Below are 16,092 nucleotides of genomic sequence, written 5' to 3'. Positions count from 1 at the left end.
AAAACAGATACAACAAAAAAGAATACACAAAAAAGAAGGGGGACATAAACCTTACCCTTCCAGAAACAAAAACAAGCATGATATAAAGAAAAGAGGGGGATATGAAACCTAACCCCTCTAAAACCAAACTTAAAGGTCTAAACTTGCAAAACAAGTCGAACAACACCATAAAGTCAAGGAAAAAAAAAGTGAGACAAGCCTGGATGCTGAGATGAACATAAATTTGGGAAGCGATAGCCAGGCAAGGCAACATAGTATGAAAACAAAGCAGTACGAGCCGCCGACAGAGGAGAATCATGCCATGTTAAAGATGGAGAAGAAAAGCCCATATTAGCAAAATTGTCTGCAACAAGATTTCCTTCGTGATATATGTGAGATGTGTAGAAAGACATTTTCCGAACACTATTAAAAAAATAGACCATTGCATAGAAAGTTCGCATGCATTGTCAATCCGCACAAGTTGGACAAAAAGACACCAGGGGCGATTAAGCTCAAATCCAGCAACTGTCCACAGAACAATGACTGAAGTGCTCAAACTCTTGTGGACAAGTGACTCGGTTGACTAACTCTCTAAGCTTGCTGCCCCTAGGAGGAGGGAGTTTTTTCGCGATCTGTGTTTGATCAAAAGTAGTCAGTCACTAGTGAAAACAATAATTATACTCAGAAAAACATGTCAACTGAGTACAATGAAGAGCTTGGCTTTGCTGATTAAGTAGTAACTAACTGAATCATCCGGCAGAGAAAGGATGTATCATAATTTAGGTTCAACCAAATCGGTGAGACACTTGCTATCCTCGAATATCAGATTGTTCTTCTCGTCAAAAATCGCTACCCCAGCCCCGGCCAATTCCTTCCCATGTTAGTACCACACCAAACCTTTGCAATACAGCTTCACCCACTCACTCATGCTTGAGTACTTGAGTTTGTATTAAATAAATAATATTTCCGACTGCAGAAGTTAGCTAGAGCAATGTTCCTCCCTCAGCACTCAAGTTCGTATCCTTTCCCCATAGTTTAGATGTACTTCGTGGGTTTTAATGAGGGAAACAACCTGCGATGTGGCACATATGTCATCTTTTAATACTAATGAACATGCATGGTTGGAGTAGAAATTTTATCGTCGACCTTCACTTAATTCGTTAGTATGGTATTTTTTGGTGCTGCTAACATTAGATTAGCATGGTTGTTATCTTACGATGTAATCAATGTTTTTGGTCTCCATATGTTTGGAGGGGAGTCGAGCTATCCTCTTTGTCTCACATACTTACTGAGATATGGCGCTAGAGTCTCTCCTCACTTCTGCTGTCGAGGGAATGCTGAAAAAAGTTGCTTCTCTTGCCGCTCATCAAGATTTCGGCATGGCCTTGGGATTCAAGGATGAATTATCGAAGCTCAGCAAATCATTCTCCAGGATTCAAGATATCTTAGCTTGTTTCCAAGCAAGCACAAGGTCGAGGCAAGGCAGTCGAGGAGTGGGTGAAAGAAACTTAAAGATGTAGCTGAGGATGCTGATGCTGTGTTCGATGAGTTTCAGTACGAAGATCTCCGGCAAAAACAAATTGTAGCTACAGCAGGTTTGCATCAAAGAATTAGAGGGAACAGAGAAACCAACGCATTCTCTGGGAAGGATGAAAGAATCGTTGGAAGGGAGGAGGTAGCGACAAATATAGTTACAGCACTGGTCAACTCTAACAATCAAGAAAATCTTTCGGTTATGGCCATTGTGCGAATGCCGGGTCTGGGAAAGACAACTTTGGCCAAGTTAGTGTACAACGAAAATGAGATCAATCGACAGTTTGATAAGCAAATATGAGTGTGTGTTTCCAACACCTTCGACGTCAATAGAATTTTAAGTGGGATCTTAGAATCTCTTGTTATGTCACAGGGTCCATAAGTGTCCAATACTAAGTCTGCCATGCATCGATATTGCTCCCACTTAACCACCTAAACACACTCCCCTGGGTGGTATCAAGTCCAATGAACCTTAGGTGTGAAGTTTTATCTCAAAAAACCTCGGTGTAATTATAAATGGAACACCTATATTTAAAACTCAGATTGTTGTTGTATGTCTTTGATGTGAGACTCTGTTCACATCTATCTTGGCTTGTATCAAGCCAACCTTATACACCAACATCTCTAAACCATACAAGACTTGGGATCAAAGGTCAGGATGAACTTCTTAAAAACCTCCGAGAAGAGATAAAAGAAAGACGATATATTCTCATACTTGATGACGTTTGAAACGAAGATCCTTATGAATGGGACATTTTGATGAGTTGTATGTCAAAACTTGATTTTGCGCCATGTAGCTACATTATTGTCATAACCCGTAGTGCCAAAGTTGCATCAATCACACAAACACATCCTGATTTAGGTGTGATTTGGAGAATAAGAAAATCAATGCTGGTGCATCTGAAAGATAGAGCATTTTGAAGAAGTTAAGGCCGCGGGTTTATAACTCTAGTTACATAATTACAACGATGTTTACAATTCCATTACTACATGTGTTGATGCATAAAACCGGAGGTCTTGGAACAACGTAAATCCAACCGTGAATCTGCATGTAATGTAAATAACACAAGATGTATTGTGATTCACCCCAAGGTTTGGGCTACGTCCATACTAATTGTATTGTATTTCTCTGAAAAGTGAGGGAGAGAGAGAGCTCTGAGAGTGAGAGCGTTGAGAGGGTGAGGAGCCTTAGGAATTGGCATCCCCTAATTGTGAGGGTGAAGGGTCCTTTTATAGAATAAGGACTCCTCACTTATTACATATTTGCCCATTCCTTTATTACATAATTACATTTAAGTCCCCCGAGTATTTATACGAGGTCTAAATACGAGGCCCTAAATATGGTATAAACAGTAGTCCCCTAAGTCTTCAGTCAAGAGAGTCTTTTGGCTGGAGACTTGAAATTCAGTCCATGTGTGGGCCGAAGTAACTACATGTTATCTTGAACTGATGTTCGATATGAGGCGGTGCTCAATCTGAAATGATGCTCAACTAGAAATAGCACACGTTGAGAAGCTGCTTGGCTCGTGGCTTATGTTACCTTGGTTGGCTCGGCTTGTGGCGTTTGAAGGTGAAGGAGTCCTTTTTATAGAATAAGGGCTCACTCCTCAATACATGGATGATGGGCTAGAGTTGATGCTCTCTAATGATGGTGAGGGAGTCCCTTTTATAGAATAAGGGCTCGCTCCTCAATACATAAATGATGGGTTATGAGTGATGCTCGCGGCGAGGCAGTTGCTCAGCTGGCAGCGTTGCTCTCTAATGATGGTGAGGGAGTCCCTTTTATAGAATAAGGGCTCGCTCCTCAATACATAAGTAATGGGCTAAGTCCCCCAAGTGTTTTTCATGAGTGCTCTCTAATGAAAGTGAGGGAGTCTCTTTTATAGAATAAGGGCTCGCTCCTCATTACATAAATAATGGGCTAAGTCCCCCAAGTATTTTGTATTTTTCATGAGGCCCAGTTGAGGCCCAATATATGGTACATAATGTAGTCCCTCAAGTCTTCGGTCAATAGAGTCTGTTGGCTGGAGACTTAAAATTGAATCCATGTATGGGCCGAAGTGGAGGTTTGTTCGGAGGCGGTATTTGTATACCATGCACTGAAGCTTTGTAGGTGAAGCTTTGCAAGTGAAGCTTTGAAGCTAGAGCTCTGTAAATGACGTTTTTGAAGCTGATTGACATGAGTGATGCTCATGAATGTTTATGTTGATTGACACGAGTAATGCTCATGGATGTTGTCATGAGTGATGCTCATGAATGTTAACATGAGTGATGCTTATGAATGTTGACATGAATGATGGTCATGAATGTTGACATGAATTATGGTCATGAATGTTTATGTATGATTGTCATGAGTGATGCTCATGAATGTTTATGTATGAATGACATGAGTAATGCTCATGTATAATTTAAAGTACTGGGCGTACTTTTGATCACCTGGTTGGTGGCATGAAGGAGAGTACAGGTTGTACATTTCATCACCTGGTTGGTGGCATGAATGGCTAGTTGCCAATTGTTATTAAAGTACGGGTTGTACATTTCATCACCTGGTTGGTGGTAATAGCGGCATGTTGCCGAATAATTGTGGAGTACTGGGCGTACTTTTGATCACCTAGTTGGTGGTAATAGCGGCAAGTTGCCAAATAATTGTGGAGTACTGGGCGTACTTTTGATGACCTGGTTGGTGCTATTTTAGGTTTATGAGCCTTCACTCTCCGCATAACATTCCAACCCATTTATTTTGGGCTTTGCTTTTTTTTTTTTTTGCTATTATTACCCTCTGATGGGGTTTATACATATTACCCTCTGATGAGGTTTTTATACAAATGTCTCCGAAAGATAAAATAAATTACATCATTCTGGTGGGGTGTTTATTCCTTGCTTTTGCTTTCTGCTTTTCTTGATGCTTTTCCACCACTCTCTTTGTCTCTTCACCTGGCAGACAAAATAAATCGTAATCATAAGAAAATTTTTGCTTTTCTTCTTTTCTCTTTCTCTTTTCCTTTTCACTTTTGCTTTGCACCTATGTCTTTGCTTTTCTCCAGACATCCCTTGTTTTTCTTTTCCTTCTTTTTTTGTTCCCACTGCTTTTCTCTCTGTCTCTGTCTCGGCATGGGTCATGTAAATTATTGAAATAGATGGGAAATTAGAATCTCTCCCCTGAAGCTCTGTGTTGTTGTGTTGCCATGTCACCTGCTTCACGTACTTCTTCTTCTTCGCCTAGTCAATCCGTTTTCCTGAGTTAGAAAACACTAAAGCCCGCGCCGACACCGTGGAAGACAGAGACAGCGAGTTGGAAAGTAGCAAAGCCGACGCTGACGCAGTGGAAGATAGAGACCGTAGTTAATTAATTTTTTCTGCTTTTTACTGAGACACTCAGAGGTATCTTATGTTGTGAATTTCGTAGGAGTCTTTATATGTGATGCTATATTCTACAACCTCTTTCACCCGTTTGCTTTGAGGCATCCATCGTGGTTTTAAACATCAACCTTTTCTTTTCCGGCAGAGTTTCTTTTGGGATTGATTCGGCGGGCTTCGGCGTTTGAGGGTGGATTTAAGACTTGGTTTTGGGGCAGCTGCAGGAGGAGCAGGAGATAGATATACGAAGAAGATGGACTGTCAGCTCTAGTGGCGTCGAAGACGGAGAAGTTGAATCGGGTCAGAGGTCTTTTGCCTGAGCTTGACTATCGCGACTGGGGAGGGAGAAAGGGATAAGATCAGCATGATCAATCTTATTCATTAAGTTGACGTCAGGGAAGGGCGTCGGCTCTTCAAACGAGGGCATATAGAATGGACCCTCAGATTCTAAAGCGCTATGAGAATAAAGCTGCTGAAAGTTAAACAACAGTGTTTGCCGATGTTGCTGCTGAAACGTTGACGACGGCGTTCCCAAGGCTGGGGTTGACGATGGTGTCTCGTATGGGGACGACGAAGATTGATTTCCGAACCTCGTCTATCGTTGTTGAATGTAGAAAGGGAGAATGATGTAGCTCAGGTTGCTCAGTTGTTGGATGTCCTTGGGTTTTGAAGTAAAAAAAAACCTTCGAGGCAGCTGAGCAGGTGTATCTTTCTGTGCTCGGAACTTGAGCTTGTGCATGGCGGGGTAGGTGTTGGCAGATGAGAAAGAAGAAGCAGAGCAGGGCGGAGGAGACCTTCAGAGTTTTGGTTCTCATATTTTCTGCTTTTGGCTTGCTGGGTTTTTGCAGATTCACGGCGGAGGTGAAGAAATGAAAAAGAACCGACACAACTTTTCGTATTGTTTCCCACAGACGGCGCCAAATGTTGATGCACAAAACCGAAGGTCTTGGAACAACGTAAATCTGACCGTGAATCTGCATGTAATGTAAATAACACAAGATGTATCGTGGTTCACCCCAAGGTTTGCGCTATGTCCACACTGATTGTATTGTATTTCTTTGAGAAGTGAGGGAGAGAGAGAGAGCTCTGAGAGTGAGAGTGTTGAGAGGGTGAGGAGCCTTAGGAATTGACCTTCCCTAATTGTGAGGGTGAGGGGTCCTTTTATAGAATAAGGACTCCTCACTTATTACATATTTGCCCATTCCTTTATTACATAATTACATTTAAGTCCCCAGAGTATCTATACGAGGTTTAAATACGAGGCTCTAAATATGGTATAAACAACATGTATACAACCAAATTTACAATCCTATTTATATGTATATACTAATCAGCATTTCTGAACTTCCTTGATGAACGTGATTCAAAAGACAGTTGTTCTCTTAATGCATCATCAAACTTTGTTTGGCAAATGTAGAACATTCAGGAAACATATACTCACCACCAGCATCAAAATATGTTCATTAAACATTTCTATGCCATTTGAAGTGCCAATAGTATGAGCTTCTTGTATTAGTACATTTATTTTTGGCATAACGTGCAAAAAATTTAAAACCTCAAGCAACAAATTGATAGCCGGAAGAAAAAATTTAACATGCTTAAATAAAACTAGCATATGCCCCACACTTTGTGAGTGAAAATAATTTTTATTTTTATTTTAAAATGGGAAGGAGAAAGGGAGAAAAAGGAATGTCGATTAGAGAGAGAAGTTTTATTTTTTATATTTTATTTTTCAAAATTGGAGGATGTTTGTAACATCCCACATCGTCCAGGGGAGATGATCCCTTAAGCCTTATATGTACATTCCCACCTCCAATTAGCATGATGCATTTTGAGAGCTCACTGGCTTCGGGTTCCGTAGGAACTCCGAAGTTAAACGAGAATGGGCCAGAGCATTCTCAGGATGGGTGACCTACTAGGAAGTTTTACTTGGGTGAGTTCCCAAAAACAAAACTGTGAGGGCGTGAACTGAACCCAAAGCGGATAATATTATGCTACGGTGGAGACGAGCCCGGAATGTGTTGGGGCATGGGCCGGGATGTGACAATGTTAGGATCATCCTTGGGTGAAGCTTTCAATAACACTTAAAATGTAAATAAATAAAGAAAATGAACACTAATCGTACCACAGAAGTGCAAGTTTTCAAAACCTACAATTTGTAACTAATGTGCAATCTTTTTTTTTACTGAAATGAGTGTCAAAGCAGTTTTGAAATACTTCCAAAACAGATACATCACCCATCTAAGGTAGGAAAACAGGAAAAAAAAAATTGATGAAATAACAATTAGACCACGGGTTCCTTTTTTCTAAAAGAACTGTGATAATGAAAAGAAAAAAATAGGCCCTAATATTTTGTACAAACGAACATCTGTTTATGATCAAGAGAGAAAACCAAAAAATTCTACTGAGTTCTATAATGATGAAAAATGAAGCAAATTTAAGAAGGTTTGTTATCACATCCCGACCCTGGTCCCCACCACATCTCGGACTCGACTTCGTCATGGGACAATATTATCCGTTTTGGGCCCCGACCACACCCTCACGATTTTGTTTCTGGGAACTCACACGAGAACTTCCCAGTGGGTCACCTATCATGGGATTGCTTTCGCGCGAACTCGCTTAACTTCGGAGTTCCAATGGAACCCGAAGCCAGTGAGCTCCTAAAAAACCTCGTGCTAGGTAGAGATGAGAGTATATATATAAGGCTTATAGGATCCACTCCTCTGGACGATGTGAGATGTTACAATCCACCCCCCTTAGAGGCCCGACGTCCTCGTCGGCACACATCCGGCCAATGATTGGCTCTAATACCAAATTGTCACATTTCGACCTGGGCCCCCACCACATCTCGGGCTCGACTCCGCCATAGCACGATATTGTTCGCTTTGGGCCCCGACCATGCCCTCACGGTTTTGTTTTTGAGAACTTACACGAGAACTTTCCAGTGGGTCACCCATCATAAGATTGCTCTCGTGCGAACTTGCTTAACTTCGGAGTTCCAATGGAACCCGAAGCCAGTGAGCTCCCAAAAGGCCTCGTGCTAGGTAGAGATGAGAGTATACATATAAGGCTTATAGGATCCACTCCCCTGGACGATATGGGATGTTACATTTGTACTGTTGTAATGAGCAAGAATTTGCTCAAAAGCTTAGGATATATTGGAACGTATCCAAACAATTATACATTTGGTCAATTCACTAAAACAAATCTAGTGATTTACTGGTGAAAATAATTTTAGAAAGAAGGAATTGATTGAAAAAGAAAACTTATTGCCTGCGTTAAAAGAACTCAATTACATTTTTACATTTTTAAAGTTTGACATTAAAATAAATTATTGATTACAAAAAATTTTCATTTGGCCAAATTGATTGAAGAGGCAATCTAATTGCTTGCATTAAAAGAACGCAAGAAATCTTCCGTCCCAAAAAGTTTGCATTATTGTAGCAAATCTTCGGTAATTATTCAAATTCGTAGATGCATTAACCAAAAAGGACTTGCAAGGAAGCCACAATTCTTATAGGTACCGTTTGGTACGTGGGACGATGCGTTCTGTCCCACGTTTGCTGCGCTTAAAACAGGTGGAATGCGCTGTTCTACGGGACGAATTTTAGGTGAATTTTTGTTCCGCCTCATCTCCTGGAACGACTCGTTCCACATCCGTGGAACACAAAATTATAACATTTCTATCTCCTTCTTCCTTCTTGTTTTCATCCGAGGGTATCTTTACTTCCTATCCGTTCCATCCCGTCCTGTCTCGTCCGGTCCCATCTGTATACCAAATGATATCATAATGCACGCAATTAAATGCAAGACCCAGTTTGAGAAGTTTGAATTCACTATCAAAGTAAAAATATATCCCAAGTATAATCGTTATAATACACAGAGTTTGGTGTAGAGAAGTTTGATTATATAATGGTTAAAGTACACACAAAATTTGGTTTCCATGCAAAGAGTTTACGTTTGGAAGCTTGTACATTTTATATTTCAATATATAGAAAACTTCATTTTAATCCTTAAAAAAGATGAGTTTTAGATTATAACCTTGTGTAAGATTAAAATCCAATTTTAGTCCCTAATACATTTAATCATCTCATTTATTAGTTATATTTTGATGTTTTATTTATCTTTTTATTCTTACTTTAATGTATATATTACATTTAAATTTAATTTTCATTAGCATATATCCAAGCTATAAAGGATATGTATGAAGGAGCAAAGACTGCCGTAAGAACTCATGAAGGACAAACCGAAAGCTTTCCCATAACTGTAGGATTACATCAAGGCTCATCCTTAAGTCCTTACCTTTTTGCGTTGGTAATGGATGAGTTAACAGGACATATTCAAGATGATATTCCTTGGTGCATGCTTTTTGCAGACGATATAGTGTTGATAGATGAAACTCAGGAAGGGGTAAATGCAAAGCTTAACCTTTGGAGAGAAGTGTTGGAATCTAAAGGTCTTCGCCTAAGCCGATCAAAGACAGAATATATGGAATGCAAGTTTAGTGCAAATGGAGGCCAAAACGAGTTAGGGGTGAGGATCGGAGATCAAGAAATACCAAAGAGCGACCGTTTTCGTTACCTAGGATCTATCTTGCAAAAGAACGGAGAATTAGATGGAGATCTCAACCATAGAATACAAGCTGGATGGATGAAGTGGAAGAGTGCATCCGGCGTGTTGTGTGACCGCCGTATGCCACTGAAGCTCAAGGGAAAATTTTATAGGACGACAATAAGGCCGGCGATGCTGTATGGCACAGAATGTTGGGCGGTGAAACATCAACACATACACAAAATGGGTGTAGCGGAGATGAGGATGCTTCGTTGGATGTGTGGGCACACGAGAAAGGATAAGATTAGGAATGAGGATATCCGGGGTAAAGTAGGAGTAGCCGAAATTGAAGGAAAGATGAGAGAAAATCGGTTACGGTGGTTTGGACATGTGCAAAGAAGGCCTACTGACGCTCCGATTAGAAGATGCGACTATGGGACAAAGGTTCAGGGCCGAAGGGGTAGAGGAAGACCTAGGAAAACTTTGGAAGAGACTCTAAGAAAAGACTTAGAGTACTTGGATCTAACGAAGGACATGACACAGGATCGAGCACAATGGCGTTCTAAGATTCATATAGCCGATCCCACCCAGTGACTTGGATTTTCTAAGTCTCCAACCGAGAAGTTTTCCTCACTCGGGAAATTAAGGGAACACTACCCCAACCTACATGCTCCACTCAGAAAGCTTCAACATACAAGCTTCAACAAAAGAAAATTCAAAGAACTTAGCGAAGAAGGCTTTGGTGTATTTAACACAATACGTTGAAATGAAGGAAAGCTTATTTATTGATATCCCCGATAAGCTACAAATATGTACATATACATGAGTCAAAATAAACACACAAGAGGGAGCCTTCACAAAGGTTGCTTAGGAGAAGTCTCAGCAGTCGGTAGAGCCCCAGAAAGAGAAGGCACCGGAGGGGGATCATTTGGAGCCTCAGTACTGGACAGAACCCTAGAAGGAGGAGGCATCAGAGGTTGATCATTCGGAGCTTCATTACGCGGTACAGCCCCAGAAGACGAAGGCAATAAATGTCTTTGGAACAAACCCACAAATCTCTGATGATCAAGTAAAACCTGACCATCAGTTTCCTTCATCTGGTCAAGCTTCCTCTTCATGTTTGTAGCATAGTCATGTGCGAGCCGGTGCAACTGTTTATTCTCATGCTTGAGCCCTCTAATCTCCTGTTTGAGACTCATCACTTCAGCCGCCAATGATTCAACTTGGCGGGTTCGAGCAAATAGGCGTTGGGCCATATTAGACACAGAACCTGCACACTGAACACTGAGAGCCAGCGAATCCTTAACAGCTAACTCATCAGACCGTTTGGAAAGTAGTCTGTTATCTTTAGGAGTGAGAAGGTTCCTGGCCACCACCGCAGCGGTCATATCATTCTTCATCACGGAATCCCCAACGGTAAGAGGACCAGTAGGGGAGACGAAGGATGGGTGCCATATGTTGTCTGGAGAAGGCGGGGCTGCCTCTTCAACAAGGTTCAAGTCAAAACGACGGTCGGAGGGGCCAAACATTTTCAAAGGTGTTGAAGAGAGAAGAGGTCGGACAAATCAAGATCTTAGAAGTGCAAGAATGAAGCTTCTACTGGTGGAGATTCAAGTGTGCTTTGGAACTTAATGCCAGCCCCTATAAAAATCTGCACTCGACGGAGCTTCAGAAATCGAAGAGGCGCCTGCTCAGAAATCGAAGAGGCGTTTGCTTTCTCAAAAGCTGGGCTGCTTAGAGATCACGAGGGTTGATCTCAGAAATCGAAGAGGCGTTTGCTTTCTCAAAAGTTGGGCTGCTCAAAGACCACGAAGGCCGACCTCAGAAATCGAAGAAGCGCTCGCTTTCTCAAAAGCTGGGCTCCCCAGAGACCACGAGGGCTGATCTCAGAAATCGAAGAAGCACCTACTTTTCCAGCCTTGTCAGCACCTGTCACATGCACACTCAGCTTTGCGGAAATTATGGGCATTCTGTCGAAGACTTCTGGGGAAGTAGAAAACACATGAATCTAACTGTTCAATCACCCACTTCCCACACGCAACAATAGCTCATGGGTACCACAGATAACTTTGCCAAAGTTCTCGGCCAAAGTTGAGCACGTGAAGCTTGCAGCTCCCACTACATCGTTCTGACCAAGAAGGGTAAAAGAATAGCAAAGAAACAGCACTAACAAAGTTTAGACCCATAAATTTTGAAGGTCTAGCTACCATATTATTACCCACAAGGGTAAAGGAACAGTACCACTGCTGGATAATTGGAAAGTCCCTGTGTGTCAACCTCTGTGCTTCGTGGCAAGGTAGACTAGCAAACATGCCCAACTTTTACTCACATTCGAGAAAACACTCCCAACAAGATTGCTTGCTCCAAAATTGAAGAGGCACCGCCCTCCGAATCTCGAGAGCCAGACTCCCAACATGATTACTTTCTCAAAAATCGAAGAGACACTGCTCCCAGAATCTTCGAGAGCCAGACCCCCAGCATGATTGCTTTCTCAAAAATCGATGAGGCATCGTTCTCCGAATCAATCGAAGAGGCGCTCGCTTTCTCCAAAGCTGGGCTGCTCAGAGACCACGAGGGCCGATCTCAGAAATCGAAGAGGCACCTACTTTTCTAGCCTTGTCAGCACCTGTCACACGCACACTCAGCTTTGCAGAAATTATGGGCATTCTGTCGAAGACTTCTGGTGAAGTAGAAAGCACATGAATCTTACTGTTCAATCACCCACTTCCCACACGCAACAATAGCTCATGGGTACCACAGATAACTTTGCCAAAGTTCTCTGCCAAAGTTGAGCACGTGAAGCTTGCAGCTCCCACTACATCGCTCTGACCAAGAAAGGTAAAAGAATAGCAAAGAAACAGCACTAACAAAGTTTAGACACATAAATTTTGAAGGTCTAGCTACCATATTATTACCCACAAGGGTAAAGGAACAGTACCACTGCTGGATAATTGGAAAGTCCCTATGTGTCAACCTCTGTGCTTCGTGGCAAGGTAGACTAGCAAACATGCCCAACCTTTACTCACATTCGAGAAAACACTCCCAACAAGATTGCTTGCTCCAAAATCGAAGAGGCACCGTCCTCCGAATCTCGAGAGCCAGACTCCCAACATGACTACTTTCTCAAAAGCGAAGAGAGGGTAAAGGAACAGTATCATTGCTGGATAATTGGAAAGTCCCTGTGTGTCAACCTTTGTGCTTCGTGGCAAGGTAGACTAGCAAACATGCCCAACCTTTACTCACATTCGAGACAACACTCCCAACAGGATTGCTTGCTCCAAAATCGAAGAGGCACCGCCCCCCGAATCTCGAGAGCCAGACTTCCAACATGATTACTTCCTCAAAAATCGAAGAGACACTGCTCTCCGAATCTCGAGAGCCAGACCCCCAGCATGATTGCTTTCTCAAAAATCGAAGAGGCATCGTTCTCCGAATCTCGAGAGCCAGATACCACATACCACTTTTTCAAAGTGCTCTGACAGAGTTAAAACATGTGAAATTGGCAGCTCCCACTACCGTGCTATGACCAAGCAGGGTAAAGGAATAGCATTACTACTTGTTGTTAGGGAGACTCCTATATATTTCGACCTCCATCCCCAACGGACAGGCAGACCTGCAAAAATGCTCAACCCTTCATCATATCTGAGAGGGCACTCCCAACGAAGCCTTTCGAAATATTCAGCTTTCTTTCCCCCCGATAATACCTCTGCAAACAAGCTATACTAGAGCAAGAATATCTCATATCATCAGGGTTAAAAGCAAGAGTATCCCATATCATGCTTTTTCCCTGTCTTTTCCTTTGGCCTTGTTTTTACCTGCAAGACAAGGAGAAAGAGAGCAATCAGTCAGCACTTGGAATCAAGCTTCCAGCCAGGAACTGACTGCCTGGAACCCCTTACCTGATTACTTACCTGGCATTGCTCTCGAGTACTCATCTTCAACATCTTATGTTTCCAGGGAAGATTCCGCATCTGCTTGAGGAACAGATAGGGCAAGTGTGAAGGATACAAGGAAGCATGTGGAGACAAGCGTATCAGCACACGTGCCGATACATCCATTACTCTGTCAAAAGCAAAAGTATCCCATATCAGCAGGGTGGAACGTACTCTAGATTTGATGGACTTGTTTTGACCCTCAAATTCTTCAGTCGGCCTTATACTCTGGAGGAAACCAGAAAACCCTCCAGCTCAGTTCAAGAATAAGCCTGTGGAAAGTTACTTCTTCAAAAGCAAAAGTATCTCATATCATCTCTTCTCATTTTTCTTCTCTTTATCCTTCATGCTGCTGCAAGATGGGGAGAAGGTGAACAATCAGTCGGAGCTTTGATTGCTTACCTTGTCTGTCACCTCTTTCAGCAGACCCCCTAGCTCGGCGACTTGGGGGACTCCTACTACATGGTTTGTATCGCGCTTGACCAAGCCTGAAACTACAAGTAAGCTTCAAGTGAAATTGATACATTACCTTGTGCATCTCCACCAGTTAAAGATACCACCCTGGATGGAGGAAGAGTACTTCCAGAGAAGATGCCACATCTACCTATGAGACAGAAAAGGCAAGTCAAGACGACACCACACTCCGATACTTAGAAGTTTCGTGATTACGAGATCATTCTCCCACAATATTTCCTAATGTCATTTGTACTAAATCATTCACTTGTACTCACTAAAGGAGAGCTTGAACCTATGTACTTGTGTAAACCCTTCACAATTAATGAAAACTCTTCTATTCCGTGGACGTAGCCAATCTGGGTGAACCACGTACATCTTGTGTTTGCTTTCCTATCTCTATCCATTTATATACTTATCCACACTAATGACCGGAGCAATCTAGCGAAGATCACAAAAAGCGACCGTTTTCGCTACCTAGGATCTATCTTGCAAGAGAACGGAGAATTAGATGGAGATCTCAACCATAGAATACAAGCTGGATGGATGAAGTGTAAGAGTGCATCCGGCGTGTTGTGTGACCGTCGTAGGCCACTGAAGCTCAAGGGAAAATTTTATAGGACGGCAATAAGGCCAGCGATGTTGTATGACACAGAATGTTGGGCGGTGAAGCATCAACACGTACACAAAATGGGTGTAGCGGAGATGAGGATGCTTCGTGGGATGTGTGGGCACACGAGAAAGGATAAGATTGGGAATGAGGATATCCGAGGTAAAGTAGGAGTAGCCGAAATTGTAGGAAAGATGAGAGAAAATCGGCTCCGGTGATTTGGACATGTGCAAAGAAGGCCGACTGACGCTCCGGTTCGAAGATGTGACTACGGGACAGAGGTTCAGGGCCGAAGGGGTAGAGGAAGACCTAGGAAAACTTTGGAAGAGACTCTAAGAAAAGACTTAGAGTACTTGGATCTAACGGAGGACATGACACAAAACCGAGCGCAATGGCGTTCTAGGATTCATATAGCCGACCCCACTTAGTGGGAAAAGGCTTTGTTGTTGTTGTTGTTGTTGTATTTCATTCATCATAATATATTTCAAATGTTTACATTTGGGCAACTAATTTTTTATAATATATATTCCGATAACAATTTTGTATATTCTTCATTTAGGTACATTATAATACGTTTGAATATTTCGGTATATCTATCGATACAAACATATAAGTACATTAATTCATATAATGCATTTCGGTATGTACATTTTGGTACACACATTTGAGTATTGACTATTAGGTACATTAATTCTGTTGATGTACAAAACCAGAGGTCTTGGAACAACGTAAATCCGACCGTGAATCTGCAAGTAATGTAAATAACACAAGATGTATCGTGGTTCACCCCAAGGTTTGGGCTACGTCCATACTGATTGTATTTATTTGAGGGAGAGAGAGCTCTGAGAGTGAAAGCGTTGAGAGAGAGTGAGAGGGCCTAGGAATTGGTCTCCCCTAATTGTGAGGGTGAGGGGTCATTTTATAGAATAAGGACTCCTCACTTATTACATATTTGCCCATTCCTTTATCACATAATTACATTTAAGTCCCCCGAGTATTTATACGAGGTCTAAATACGAGGCCCTAAATATGGTATAAATAGTAGTCCCCCAAGTCTTCAGTCAAAAGAGTCTTTTGGCTGGAGACTTGAAATTCAGTCCATGTGTAGGCTGAAGTAACTAGATACTATCTTGAACTAATGCTCGATATGATGCAGTGCTCAATTTGAAATAACGCTAAACTAGAAGTAGCACACGCTGCGAGGCTGCTCAGCTCGTGGCTTATGTTGCCTTGGTTCGCTTGACTTGCGACGTTTGAAGGTAAATGAGTCATTTTTATAGAATAAGGGCTCGTTCCTCAATACATGAATTTGAAGGTAAGGGAGTCCTTTTTATAGAATAAGGGCTCGTTCTTCAATACATGAATGATGGGCTAGAGTTGATGCTCTCTAATGATGGTGAGGGAGTCCCTTTTATAGAATCAGGGCTCATTCCTCAATACATAAATGATGGGCTAGAGTTGATGCTTGCGGCGAGGCGGTTGCTCAGTAGGCGGCGATGCTCTCTGAGGGAGTCCCTTTTATAGAATAAGGGTTCGCTCCTCAATACATAAGTGATGGGTTAGGAGTGATACTCACGGCGAGGCGGTTGCTCAGCTGGCGGCGTTGCTCTCTAATGATGGTGAGGGAGTACCTTTTATAAAATAAGGGCTCGCTTCCTCAGTACATGAACAATGAGT

At 42.1% G+C, this 16,092-nt stretch overlaps 1 long non-coding RNA gene across 1 annotated transcript; it reads left to right on the top strand.

Annotated features, from left to right (window-relative positions):
• Nucleotides 1-9,377: 9,377 nt before the first annotated feature.
• On the top strand, nt 9,378-14,148 carry LOC126615957 (uncharacterized). The gene is made up of 2 exons (XR_007620954.1): nt 9,378-11,561; nt 12,259-14,148. It is a non-coding gene; the product is annotated as an uncharacterized LOC126615957 (long non-coding RNA).
• Nucleotides 14,149-16,092: the final 1,944 nt, after the last annotated feature.

The sequence above is a fragment of the Malus sylvestris genome, chromosome 3, assembly GCF_916048215.2.
Source record: "Malus sylvestris chromosome 3, drMalSylv7.2, whole genome shotgun sequence".
In the NCBI taxonomy this organism is placed as follows: Eukaryota; Viridiplantae; Streptophyta; class Magnoliopsida; order Rosales; family Rosaceae; genus Malus; species Malus sylvestris.
Note: the sequence above shows the minus strand (reverse complement) of the source record. Positions and strands in the feature narration are given on the sequence as shown.